Source organism: Hyla sarda, chromosome 8 (assembly GCF_029499605.1).
Source record: "Hyla sarda isolate aHylSar1 chromosome 8, aHylSar1.hap1, whole genome shotgun sequence".
NCBI classification, from domain to species: Eukaryota; Metazoa; Chordata; class Amphibia; order Anura; family Hylidae; genus Hyla; species Hyla sarda.
The window spans coordinates 2,093,210-2,109,064 of record NC_079196.1 but is presented as its reverse complement, the minus strand read 5'-3'; positions in this window follow the sequence as shown (position 1 = coordinate 2,109,064).

Sequence of the window (15,855 nt, the reverse complement as noted above, 5' to 3'; positions counted from 1 at the left end):
GGCGTCAAAGCTTCTGCGCTGGGAACATGTGTATCCAGGCAGAGAGGACTCCTGCACCCGCAGGGACATCAGGATCAGGATGAAACGTCTGTATCCAGGCAGAGAGGACTCCTGCACCCGCAGGGACATCAGGATCAGGATGAAACGTCTGTATCCAGGCAGAGAGGACTCCTGCACCCGCAGGGACATCAGGATCAGGATGAAACGTCTGTATCCAGGCAGAGAGAACTCCTGCACCCGCAGGGACATCAGGATCAGGATGAAACGTCTGTATCCAGGCAGAGAGGACTCCTGCACCCGCAGGGACATCAGGATCAGAATGAAACATCTGTATCCAGGCAGAGAAGACTCCTGCACCCGCAGGGACATCAGGATCAGGATGAAACGTCTGTATCCAGGCAGAGAGGACTCCTGCACCCGCAGGGACATCAGGATCAGGATGAAACATCTGCATCCAGGCAGAGAGGACTCCTGCACCCGCAGGCACATCAAGATCAGGATGAAACGTCTGTATCCAAGCAGAGAGGACTCCTGCACCCGCAGGGACTTCAGGATCAGGATGAAATGTCTGTATCTGAGCAGAGAAGACTCCTGCACCCGCAGGGACATCAGGATCAGGATGAAACGTCTGTATCCAGGCAGAGAGGACTCCTGCACCCGTAGGGACATCAGGATCAGGATGAAACGTCTTTATCTGAGCAGAGAGGACTCCTGCACCCGCAGGAACATCAGGATCTGGATGAAACGTCTGTATCTGAGCAGAGAAGACTCCTGCACCCGCAGGGGCATCAGGATCAGGATGAGACATCTGTATCTGGGCAGAGAGGACTCCTGCACCCGCAGGGACATCAGGATCAGGATGAGACATCTGTATCCAGGCAGAGAGGACTCCTGCTCCGCAGGGACATCAGGATCAGGATGAAACGTCTGTATCCAGACAGAGAGGACTCCTGCACCCGCAGGGACATCAGGATCAGGATGAAATGTCTGTATCTGAGCAGAGAAGACTCCTGCACCCGCAGGGACATTGGGATCAGGATGAGACATCTGTATCTGAGCCAAGAAGACTCCTGCACCCGCAGGGACATCAGGATCAGGATGAAATGTCTGTATCTGAGCAGAGAGGACTCCTGCACCCGCAGGGACATCAGGATCAGGATGAAACATCTGTATCTGAGCAGAGAGGACTCCTGCACCCGCAGGGACATTGGGATCAGGATGAAACGTCTGTATTTGATCAGAGAAGACTCCTGCACCCGCAGGGACATCAGGATCCGAATGAAACGTCTGTATCTGAGCAGAGAGGACTCCTGCACCCGCAGGGACATCAGGATCAGGATGAAACGTCTGTATCTGAGCAGAGAAGACTCCTGCACCCGCAGAGACATCAGGATCTGGATGAAATGTCTGTATCTGATCAGAGAAGACTCCTGCACCCGCAGGGACATCAGGATCCGGATGAAACGTCTGTATCTGAGCAGAGAGGACTCCTGCACCCGCAGGGACATCAGGATCAGGATGAAACATCTGTATCTGGGCAGAGAGGACTCCTGCACCCGCATGGACATCAGGATCAGGATGAAACATCTGTATCTGAGCAGAGAAGACTCCTGCACCCGCAAGGACATCAGGATCAGGATGAAACATCTGTATCTGAGCAGAGAGGACTCCTGCACCCGCAGGGACATTGGGATCAGGATGAAACGTCTGTATCTGAGCAGAGAAGACTCCTGCACCCGCAGGGACATTGGAATCAGGATGAAACGTCTGTATCTGAGCAGAGAAGACTCCTGCACCCGCAGGGACATTGGGATCAGGATGAGACCATGTGTATGCATGAGATAATACACACAGTGATGTCACAGTACAGGGATAATACACAGTGATGTCACAGTACAGAGATAATACACACAGTGATGTCACAGTACAGGGATAATACACACAGTGATGTCACAGTACAGGGATAATACACACAGTGATGTCAGAGTTCAGGGATAGTACACAGTGATGTCACAGTACAGGGATAATACACAGTGATGTCACAGTACAGGGATAATACACACAGTGATGTCACAGTACAGGGATAATGCACACAGTGATGTCACAGTACAGGGATAATACACACAGGGATGTCACAGTACAGAGATAATACACAGTGATTTCACAGTACAGGGATAATACACACAGTGATGTCACAGTACAGCGATATTAAACAGTGATGTCACAGTACAGAGATCATACACGCAGGGATGTCACAGTAGAGGGATAATACATACAGTGATGTCACAGTACAGGGATAATACAGAGAGTGATGTCACAGTACAGGGATAATACACAGTGATGTCACAGTACAGGGATAATACACAGTGATGTCACAGTACAGGGATAATACACACAGTGATGCAACAGTACAGGGATAATACACAGTGATGTCACAGTACAGAGATAATACACATTGATTTCACAGTACAAGGATAATACACAGTGATGTCACAGTACAGGGATAATAAACAGTGATGTCACAGTGCAGGGATAATACACAGTGATGTCACCGTATAGAGATAATAAACAGTGATGTCACAGTACAGGGATAATACACAGTGATGTCACCGTACAGAGATAATACACACAGTGATGTCACAGTACAGGGATAATACACACAGTGATGTCATAGTACAGGGATAATACACACAGGGATGTCACAGTACAGAGATAATACACAGTGATGTCACAATACCGGGGTAATACACAGTGATTTCACAGTACGGGGATATTACACTCAGTGATGTCACAGTACAGGGATAATACACACAGTGATGTCACAGTACTGGGATAATATACACAGTGATGTCACAGTACAGGGATAATACACACAGTGATGTCACAGTACAGAGATAATACACAGTGATTTCACAGTATAGGGATAATACACACAGTGATGTCACAGTACAGGGATAATGCGTACAGTGATGTCACAGTACAGGGATAATACACACAGGGATGTCACAGTACAGAGATAATACACAGTGATTTCACAGTACAGGGATAATACACACAGTGATGTCACAGTACAGCGATAATAAACAGTGATGTCACAGTACAGAGATAATACACGCAGGGATGTCACAGTAGAGGGATAATACATACAGTGATGTCACAGTACAGGGATAATACAGAGAGGGATGTCACAGTACAGGGATAATACACACAATGATGTCACAGTACAGGGATAATACACAGTGATGTCACAGTACAGGGATAATACACAGTGGTGTCACAGTACAGGGATAATACACACAGTGATGTCACAGTACAGGGATAATACACAGTGATGTCACAGTACAGATATAATACACAGTGATTTCACAGTACAAGGATAATACACAGTGATGTCACAGTACAGGGATAATACACAGTGATGTCACAGTACAGAGATAATACACAGTGATGTCACAGTACAGAGATAATATACACAGTGATGTCACAGTACAGGGATAATACACAGTGATGTCACAGTACAGGGATAATGCAAACAGTGATGTCACAGTACAGAGATAATACACAGTGATGTCACAGTACAGGGATAATACACAGTGATGTCACAGTACAGGGATAATACACAGTGATGTCACAGTACAGGGATAATACACAGTGATGTCACAGTACAGGGATAATACACAGTGATGTCACAGTACAGGGATAATACACAGTGATGTCACAGTACAGGGATAATACACAGTGATGTCACAGTACAGAGATAATACACAGTGATGTCACAGTACAGGGATAATATACACAGTGATGTCACAGTACAGAGATAATACACAGTGATGTCACAGTACAGGGATATTACACAGTGATGTCACAGTACAGGGATAATACACAGTGATGTCACAGTACAGAGATAATACACAGTGATGTCACAGTACAGGGATAATACACATTGATGTCACAGTACAGGGATAATACACAGTGATGTCACAGTACAGAGATAATACTCACAGTGATGTCACAGTACAGGGATAATATACAGTGATGTCACAGTACAGGGATAATGCACAGATATGTCACAGTACAGGGATAATACACAGTGATGTCACAGTACAGGGATAATACACAGTGATGTCACAGTACAGGGATAATACACAGTGGTGTCACAGTACAGGGATAATATACACAGTGATGTCACAGTACAGGGACAATACACACAGTAATGTCACAGTGCAGGGATAATACACAGTGATGTCACAGTACAGGGATAATACACAGTGATGTCACAGTACAGGGATAATACACAGTGATGTCACAGTACAGGGATAATACACAGTGATGTCACAGTACAGGGATAATACACAGTGATGTCACAGTACAGGGATAATACAGACAGTGATGTCACAGTACAGGGATAATACAGACAGTGATGTCACAGTACAGGGATAATACACAGTGATGTCACAGTACAGGGATTATACACACAGTAATGTCACAGTACAGGGATTATACACACAGTGATGTCACAGTACAGGGATTATACACACAGTGATGTCACAGTACAGGGATAATACAAACCTAATATCATGTCGTATAACAGTGTGAACTATGATATTCCTTACATTGTGCAGACCTTGGATTATTTTATCTATATTGTGGAGCAGAATACGTTGTCATGTATACATCGCCTCCTGACCGATACTGTACGTACAGAGGGAGATATGAGCAGCCAAGGATTAGTTTCTCCGGTGTCCTCCACAACCTGATGACTCAGGACGTCATTTAATGTGGAAACTGGTAAAAGTTCATTATATAAATATAAAGGTGTCTGTGCACAAACATGGTGATTGTTTCCAACAGCTATAACAGTGATTCCAATCTGGAGAACCATAAGACCCAGCAAGGTGTGCAGTGACACTCATGTGGGAAAATACGCAGAATATTGGACATCACTGCAGCAGGTACCCTCCATGATGCCGGATGCTTCCTCCCAGGGGGGACCCTCTGTTCAGCTGACCGGGCGAATTACACCTGGAGCACACGCACTGCCCACCCCTAAACCCACTTGTATATGCTACTAATGGCCATCTGTCTGCCACCAGTTTAAATGGGCACTGTCAAAGTGCAAAACTTTTTATATGTTGTACATCTTGGTAAAACATGAACCTTTCTAATATATTGTATCTCTTTTTTTAGAGAAATCATGGCTTATAAAAAAAATAAAAATAAAAGACCACTATGGGTCCCCACACCATCCAGAACATAATCCTGTCCGGCTGCAGCATAATCTTTGTCCCAGCTAAAGCACAGTAAGAGACAAAGTTCAGGAAATGAGGGAGGGACTAGCATTCATCTTGTACTCACTCCTGTACTATCAGACTGCAGCAAGAAAAGAGAGAGGAAGGGGTTAAAGAGCAGCCTGCAGCAATTGAATGAAGAGGACCAGAGAGGAAGGGGTTACAGAGCAGCCTGCAGCTATTGAATGAAGAGGACCAGAGAGGAAGGGGTTACAGAGCAGCTTGCAGTGATTGGATGAAGAGACCAGAGAGGAAGGGGGTTACAGAGCAGCCTGCAGTGATTGGGTGAAGAGATCGGAGAGGAAGGGGTTACAGAGCAGCCTGCAGTGATTGGATGAAGAGACCAGAGAGGAAGGGGTTATAGAGCAGCCTGCAGTGATTGGATGAGGAGACCAGAGAGGAAGGGGTTACAGAGCAACCTGCAGTGATTGGATGAGGAGACCAGAGAGGAAGGGGTTACAGAGCAGCCTGCAGTGATTGGATGAAGAGACCAGAGAGGAAGGGGTTTCAGAGCAGCCTGCATTGATTGGATGACGAGACCAGAAAGGAAGCTGTTACAGAGCAGAATGCAGTGATTGGATGAAGAGACCAGCAAAGAAGGGGTTACAGAGCAGCCTGCAGTGATTGGATGAGGAGACCAGAGGAAGGGGTTACAAAGCAGTCTGCAATGATTGGATGAGAAGATTAGAGAGGAAGGGGTTACAGGGCAGCCTGCAGTGATTGGATTAAGATACCAGAGAGGAAGGGGTTACAGAGCAGCCTGCAGTGATTGGATGAGTAGACCAGAGAGGAAGGGGTTGCAGAGCAGCCTGCAGTGATTGGATGAGTAGACCAGAGAGGAAGGGGTTACAGATAAGCCTGCAGTGATTGGATGAGGAGAGCCAGAGAGGAAGGGGTTACAGGGCAGCCTTCAGTGATTGGATGAAGAGACTAGAGAGGAAGGGGTTACAGAGCAGCCTGCAGTGATTGGATGAGGAGACCAGAGAGGAAGGGGTTACAGAGCAGCCTGCAGTGATAGGATGAAGAGACCAGAGAGGAAGGGGTTACAGAGCAGCCTGCAGTGATTGGATGAGGAGACCAGAGAGGAAGGGATTACAGAGCAGCCTGCAGTGATTGGATGAAGAGACCAGAGAGGAAGGGATTACAGAGCAGCCTGCAGTGATTGGATGAAGAGACCAGAGAGGAAGGGGTTACAGAGCAGCCTGCAGTGATTGGATGAGGAGACTAGAGAGGAAGGGGTTAAAGAGCAGCCTGCAGTGATTGGATGAGAAGACCAGAGAGGAAGGGGTTACAGAGCAGCCTGCAGTGATTGGATGAGGAGACCCAGAGAGGAAGGGGTGACAGAGCAACCTGCAGTGATTGGATGAGGAGACCAGAGAGGAAGGGGTTGCATGGTGAGTGAGGACACGCCCCTATTAGAGCACAGGATGACAAATCATGTGAGCAACAGAAAAAGGTATTTGTGAGAGAAATATAAGTGATAGACACTTAAACAATATATTGTGATGACTCGCTTTTGCAGATAGGTGCGGTTGTAGTATAGAGACAAGGAAACATTACAGAGTTTTATTCACACTTGTCATACATCAAACAGTCTTTAAATGCAGAACAAAGAAAAAGTAACAAAAGTCCACCTGTATTCCATGCGGCATCAAGCAAGTCTTTTTCAGGCCTCCAGGCAGACTGTTCTCCAGCTTCCACACTCCACAAGGAAGATCTCAAAACTCAGTTCTCTGGCAGTGTGAGCTGCAACATGCAAATCCCCCTCAGCTGGTGGAGAGCCCCAAGCCGTCATTTCTTTGCGAAGAAGGCAGTACCAACCCTGCACAATGTTGTGGAAGAGAAGGTCGTCCAGTCCTTGAGCCTGTCGGTGTGCACCAAAGTGCACGGCAGCACCAACGTCTGGAGCTGTAACTCCGGGCAGGGACAATACATGTACTTTACGGCCCACTGGGTAAATGTGGTTCCTGCACAGACACAACAGCAACTTGGACAGGTCACGCCGCTTCCTCCTCCACGCTCTCAGCCCATTGGTCCTGTGATAGTGTGCAAATCCGCCTCCTCATCCTCCACTGCCCAGACAAGTCTCAGTGCCCCTCCAGCATACCATGTGTGCTGGGCACGGCGGTGTCACACGGTTCTTCACATGGTTTGCCTTGGCAAACAAAGTCACACAGGGGAGGAACTGCTAAAAGTCATACGTTAAGAAATCGCAGCATGGCTTACTCCACGAAAAATTGAAATCGGAACCATGGTGACCGAAAACGGGAAGAACATAGTGGCTGCGCTGCAACTGGGAAGGGTGAGCCATGCGCCCTGCACACATATTCAGTCTGGTTGTGAAGCGGTTCTTGAAGTGTTCCCCCATCTGCAAGACATCCTAACAATGGCAAGGAAACTGTGCATGCACTTCAGCCACTTGTACAACCGCCAAGCACACCTTCCTTGAGATGCAGCGTCAGAACGGTATCCCACAACATAGTCTGATTTGTAACGTTTCCACACGTTGGAATTCCACCCTCCATATGTTGGACAGACTATACGAACAGAGAAAAGCCATCACCAATTTCTTGATGATCCAAGCAGATAGGAGTACTCCCCTGTGTAACTTCAATGTGAACCAGTGGCAGCTCATACGTGACACCTGCCGTTTGCTCAGGCCCTTTGAGGAAGCCACAATATGTGTAAGTCGCCTGGATTACGAGTCGAACAATGTCATTCCACTGCTTAATCTACTACAACATGTGTTGGAAACGATGGCTGGTCAGGGCACTGGAGACGTGGCGCCTACATCTCACGGCCACATGAGCCCTGTGGGGGCTGAACTGGAGGAGGAGGAGGGGGAAGGGCACAGTGGAGCACAGTTTAGGTTTTATGAAATGTGCAGTATTTCTAGTCATCTGACAGGAGAGGGGGAGCAGGAGCAGCCAGAAGAGTTGGAGGGTTATGAGGAAGGCGAGACAGAGGACCCAGACACACCGTGGCAGTATGCAGTGGAGATGGAGGCAGGAAGTCCCTCCGAGTCACTTGCACAAATGACATGATGCATGCTTACTTGCTTGCGTAGTGACAGCTGAATTGTCACCATTCGGCAGTGGGATGACTTCTGGATCCCCACCATATTGGACCTTCGCTACCGCCACAAAATGGGGGCCTTTTTTACACCCACTGAGAGGGAGGACAAAGTGACCTACTACAGAGAGATCCTATGTAGTCAGTTGGCCGATGCCTATCTGAGCCATCGTCCATCCTCTCGCAGGTCTGAATCGGGGGGACCCCTGTGCTCAGCTTCCACTGCCATGGCTGCTGGGGAGGGGTGGCAGGAGCAGTAACAGCTCCATCAGTAGCAGCCTGAGTCTACAGTCGCTGATGAGTATCTTTCTTCACCCACATAGTGAAGCAACTCATCAGCAGCAGGTAGACATGGAGCAGGACCTGAACCAGCAGGTGGTGGCATACCTTGACATGGCCATGCCAACAAACATTGAAGATCCGCTGGACTTCTGGGCAGCCAAACTTGATTTGTGGCCGCAACTAGCAGAGTTTGTATTGGAAAAGCTGTCCTGCCCGGCCAGTAGTGTGGCATCAGAGCGGGTGTTTAGTGCGGCGGGGGCAATAGTCACCCAAGGAGAACTCGTCTGTCACAAAAAATGTGGCGAGACTGACCTTTGTGAAGATGAATCAGGGATGGATCAGCCAGGATTTCCAGCCCCCAATGCCAGATGCATGAGAGTAGATTGACCATGGTGCCACACCAACACTTCACAAATATGGATAGTGCCAAACAGATTTAAGGCACTGCTCCCCAGTTACAAACATTCCTCCGCATCAGACCTTTTTTATCCCACCTTCATCACCGGGTACTGGTATTGCCACCCACCGCACCACTCTATCACTGGTTCACTTTCAGGACTCCAGATGCTGCTGCTGCCACCTCCAGGCTGTGCCATTCATCCAATATATCACCGGGTAACTTTCAGGACTCCTGATGCTGCTGCCACCTCCAGGCTGTGCCATTCAGCCACTATATGGTCTCCTTATGCTTCAACCACCTCCAGGCACAGTCAGCGACCTGACATTAAACTTTGGAATCTAATATAGATCTTAAATTTAAATTTAAAAACATCGATGTAATCTTTTCTAGACTGAAACCCTATGGTCGTCGCTGTCATATTACCTGTGGAATTTTCCCAAGAATCCAATTAAACAGCTTAGAGCGATAACAATGAACCATAACTGATTAAATGAAACATTCGCATTTCATAGTCAGGGGGGTGCTGAGAGGCAGGGGCTGGTACAGGTGGTAGCTCTTCTCGCGGCGGACCGCCAGCTCGATGCTCATCAGAATGGGTACTCAAAAAATGTAAATAAATTCTAATAAAATAAAATAAAAATGACATGAAAAAATATCTTTATTCTCTACAATTTTGACACCATATGGTCTACCTGCTGCCACATTGACGCTCTGCAGCAGTGATTCTAATAGCGATGCCTGTAATCTGCATGTTATTCTGAATAACAGTATTATTTCACTACCCCAGCACACTCCCTATGCGTGTTAGAACACAGCAAAAAGTGTTCTATACCCCTATTGATGCTTGCTGTAGGCCAGAAATAGCGGTTTTTAATACAGATTCGCCAAAAAATTAATTGGACCCCAAACTATTTTTTTTCGGAAAATTCGGCGAATCGGACGAATCAAATTTTTCATTCATCTCTAATGAACAAGTTGGCCAATATAAAGAGCTGTGGCCTCCCTCATCTACATGACATACACATCAGGGAATAATACACCCAGCATAGCCCTCATCATCATCCTTAGTGATTACCTCCTGAGTCATGTGACTGTTAGCAGCCGTAGCTCTTAGAATTCTCCAAGTGTGTCATAAAATCATCACAATTTAGGGTTTTCGGTTCTTTGAAGGCTCCTCTTGGTCATTTGTGAAGGATACGTAGAATCCTGGACATAAATCTTCTGTGTTCTTGCGCAGGGCTGAGCCATCATTATGAACAGGAAGGTCCGTGTTAGTTTTACGTGTAATAAAAGGAGCAGATGTCATTCAGGGCCGCATTGTGAAGAGAAGATATTATTGTTTAAGCCCTGGAAGTGTGAGTGTCAGATTTTACTCTTTACGTTATTTCAACCAAGGAAATAGCTCTGCAGCCCCAGGTGTGCCGCGAACATGTGCGCTCTGCATTTGTCACATTTGTAGGGGGAGGGGGGGAGGCTGAGACATTTGCCCCCTTCTTGCAGGTGCTCAGAGACAAATACTTGACTTCAACGGAAACATAGACGTCTCGCTGTAAGAAACCTTTTCCCGAAACTCCAGGCTTAAAGACGACCATTTCCAAGGGAGGTCATAGGGTTCAGCGGCAGGAAGCGAGGCTTAGCGTTTTATAACCGCGTTACAATGGGCTGCATTTTATAGAAGCCTTGGTGTATTCTGGAGAGTCCTCCGTCTCACTCTGGACTCTTATTAAGTGATGCATTTAATTATTTCTGGTAGAAACTCATTAGAGGAAATCCCACCGATCGCATCTGGTTCTTCCCTGTGAAGACCCTTGAATGAGTGGGTGACGGATGTCATGGAGGAGCGAGGCGGGGCCTTGGGGTTAATTCCGAGAAAACAGAATATCTGTAAATAGTAGAAACATTTAAACCCAAACCTCAAACCTGCAGAGCAGATGGTTGACAACATAGAAATTGAGGAGACAACACAATTCACTAATTTACAGCAAATGGAAGTCATCACCAAACAACTGTGCCCCGTGCCCCTGTACATCACCACCCGACTGTGCCCCTGTACATCACCCCCGACTGTGCCCCTGTACATCACCCACCGACTGTGCCCCTGAACATCACCCCCCGTCTGTGCTCCTGTACATCACCACCCGACTGTGCCCCTGTACATCACCACCCAACTGTGCTCCTGTACATCACCACCCAACTGTGCCCCTGTACGTCACCACCCGACTGCTCCTGTACATCACCCCTGACTGTGCCCCTGTACATCACCGCCTGACTGTGCCCCTGTACATCCCCACCTGACTGTACCCCTGTACATCACCCACCGACTGTGCACCTGTACATCCCCACCCGACTGTGCTCCTGTACATCACCACCCGACTGTGCACCTGTACATCACCACCTGACTGTGCCCCTATACATCACCTCCCGACTGTGCACCTGTACATCACCCACCAACTGTGCTCCTGTACATCACCACCCGACTGTGCACCTGTACATCACCACCTGACTGTGCCCCTGTACATCCCCACCCGACTGTGCACCTGTACATCACCCACCAACTGTGCTCCTGTACATCACCACCCGACTGTGCTCCTGTACATCACCACCCGACTGCTCCTGTACATCACCCCCGACTGTACCCCTGTACATCACAACCCGACTGTGCCCCTGTACATCCCCACCTGACTGTGCACCTGTACATAACCACCCGACTGCTCCTGTACATCACCCCCTGACTGTTCCCCTGTACATCACCACCTGACTGTGCCCCTGTACATCACCCCCCGACTGTGCCCTGTACATCACCACCTGACTGTGCCCCTGTACATCACCACCCGACTGTGCCCCTGTACATCCCCACCCGACTGTGCAACTGTACATAACCATCCGACTGTGCCCCTGTACATCACCACCTGACTGTGCACCTGTACATAACCACCCGACTGCTCCTGTACATCACCCCCTGACTGTTCCCCTGTACATCACCACCTGACTGTGCCCCTGTACATCACCCCCCGACTGTGCCTTGTACATCACCACCTGACTGTGCCCCTGTACATCACCACCCGACTGTGCCCCTGTACATCCCCACCCGACTGTGCACCTGTACATCACCACCTGACTGTGCCCCTGTACATCACCACCCGACTGTGCACCTGTACATAACCACCCGACTGTGCTCCTGTACATCACCCCCTGACTGTTCCCCTGTACATCACCACCTGACTGTGCCCCTGTACATCACCCCCCAATGGGCTGCATTTTATAGAAGCCTTGGTGTATTCTGAAGAGTCCTCCGTCTCACTCTGGACTCTTATTAAGTGATGCATTTAATTATTTCTGGTAGAAACTCATTAGAGGAAATCCCACCGATCGCATCTGGTTCTTCCCTGTGAAGACCCTTGAATGAGTGGGTGACGGATGTCATGGAGGAGCGAGGCGGGGCCTAGGGGTTAATTCCGAGAAAACAGAATATCTGTAAATAGTAGAAACATTTAAACCCAAACCTCAAACCTGCAGAGCAGATGGTTGACAACATAGAAATTGAGGAGACAACACAATTCACTCATTTACAGCAAATGGAAGTCATCACCAAACGACTGTGCCCCGTACCCCTGTACATCACCACCCGACTGTGCACCTGTACATCAGCCCCGACTGTGCCCCTGTACATCACCCACCAACTGTGCCCCTGAACATCACCCCCCGTCTGTGCTCCTGTACATCACCACCCGACTGTGCTCCTGTACGTCACCACCCGACGGCTCCTGTACATCACCCCTGACTGTGCCCCTGTACATCACCGCCTGACTGTGCCCCTGTACATCCCCACCCGACTGTGCCCCTGTACATCCCCACCCGACTGTGCACCTGTACATCACCACCTGACTGTACCCCTGTACATCACCCATAGACTGTGCCCCTGTACATCCCCACCCGACTGTGCTCCTGTACATCACCACCCGACTGTGCACCTGTACATCACCACCCGACTGTGCCCCTGTACATCCCCACCCGACTGTGCACCTGTACATCACCCACCAACTGTGCTCCTGTACATCACCACCCGACTGTGCTCCTGTACATCACCACCCGACTGTGCTCCTGTACATCACCACCCGACTGCTCCTGTACATCACCCCCTGACTGTTCCCCTGTACATCACCACCTGAATGTGCCCCTGTACATCACCCCCGACTGTGCCCTGTACATCACCACCTGACTGTGCCCCTGTACATCACCACCCGACTGTGCCCATGTACATCCCCACCCGACTGTGCACCTGTACATAACCATCCGACTGTGCACCTGTACATCACCACCTGACTGTGCCCCTGTACATCCCCACCCGACTGTGCACCTGTACATAACCACCCGACTGTGCTCCTGTACATCACCCCCTGACTGTTCCCCTGTACATCACCACCCGACTGTGCCCCAGTATATCCCCACCCGACTGTGCACCTGTATATCACCACCCGACTGTGCTCCTGTACATCACCACTCGACTGTTCCCCTGTAAATCACCACCTGACTGTGCCCCTGTACATCACCCCCCGACTGTGCCCTGTACATCACCACCTGACTGTGCCCCTGTACATCACCACCCGACTGTGCCCTGTACATCACCACCCAACTCTGCCCCTGTACATCACCACCCGACTGTGCCCCTGTACATCACCACCTTACTGTGCCCCTGTACATAAACACCCGACTGTGCTCCTGTACATCCCCACCCGACTGTGCACCTGTACATCACCACCCGACTGTGCTCCTGTACATCACCACCCGACTGTGCCCCCCGTAAATCACCACCCGACTGTGCCCCTGTACATCACCACCCGACTGCTCCTGTACATCACCCCCTGACTGTGCCCCTGTACATCACCGCCTGACTGTGCCCCTGTACATCCCCACCTGACTGTGCCCCTGTACATCCCCACCCGACTGTGCACCTGTACATCACCACCTGACTGTACCCCTGTACATCACCCACGACTGTGGCCCTGTACATCCCCACCCGACTGTGCTCCTGTACATCACCACCCGACTGTGCACCTGTACATCACCACCCGACTGTGCCCTGTACATCACCACCCAACTGTGCACCTGTACATCACCACCTTACTGTGCCCCTGTACATAAACACCCGACTGTGCTCCTGTACATCCCCACCCGACTGTGCACCTGTACATCACCACCCGACTGTGCCCCTGTACATAACCCACCCGACTGTGCCCCAGTATATCCCCACCCGACTGTGCACCTGTATATCACCACCCGACTGTGCTCCTGTACATCACCACACGACTGTTCCCCTGTACATCGCCACCCGACTGTGCCCCTGTACATCACCACCCGACTGTGCTCCTGTACATCACCACCCGACTGTGCCCCCCGTAAATCACCACCCGACTGTGCCCCTGTACATCACCACCCGACTGCTCCTGTACATCACTCCCTGACTGTGCCCCTGTACATCACCGCCTGATTGTGCCCCTGTACATCCCCACCTGACTGTGCCCCTGTACATCCCCACCCAACTGTGCACCTGTACATCACCACCTGACTGTACCCCTGTACATCACCCACGACTGTGGCCCTGTACATCCCCACCCGACTGTGCTCCTGTACATCACCACCCGACTGTGCACCTGTACATCACCACCCGACTGTGCCCCTGTACATCCCCACCCGACTGTGCACCTGTACATCACCACCTGACTGTGCCCCTGTACATCACCCACCAACTGTGCTCCTGTACATCACCACCCGACTGTGCTCCTGTACATCACCACCCGACTGTGCTCCTGTACATCACCACCCGACTGTGCCCCTGTAAATCACCACCCGACTGTGCCCCTGTACATCACCACCCGACTGCTCCTGTACAACACCCCCTGACTGTGCCCCTGTACATCACCGCCTGACTGTGCCCCTGTACATCCCCACCCGACTGTGCCCCTGTACATCCCCACCCGACTGTGCACCTGTACATCACCACCTGACTGTACCCCTGTACATCACCCACCGACTGTGGCCCTGTACATCCCCACCCGACTGTGCTCCTGTACATCACCACCCGACTGTGCACCTGTACATCACCACCCGACTGTGCACCTGTACATCACCACCTGACTGTGCCCCTGTACATCACCCACCAACTGTGCTCCTGTACATCACCACCCGACTGTGCTCCTGTACATCACCACCCGACTGTGCTCCTGTACATCACCACCCGACTGCTCCTGTACATCACCCCCTGACTGTACCCCTGTACATCACCACCCAACTGTGCCCCTGTACATCCCCACCCGACTGTGCACCTGTACATAACCACCCGACTGCTCCTGTACATCACCCCCTGACTGTTCCCCTGTACATCACCACCTGACTGTGCCCCTGTACATCACCCCCCGACTGTGCCCTGTACATCACCACCTGACTGTGCCCCTGTACATCACCACCTGACTGTGCCCTCCTACATCACCACCTGACTGTGCCCCTGTATATCACCACCCGACTGTGCACCTGTACATCACCACCCGACTGTGCCCCTGTACATCACCCCCCGACTGTGCCCCTGTACATCACCACCTGACTGTGCCCCTGTACATCACCACCTGACTGTGCCCCTCTACATCACCACCCGACTGTGCCCCTGTACATCACCACCCGGCTGTGCCCCTGTATATCACCACCTTACTGTGCCCCTGTACATCAACACCCGACTGTGCTCCTGTACATCCCCACCCGACTGTGCACCTGTACATCACCACCCGACTGTGCCCCTGTACATCACCCACCAACTGTGCC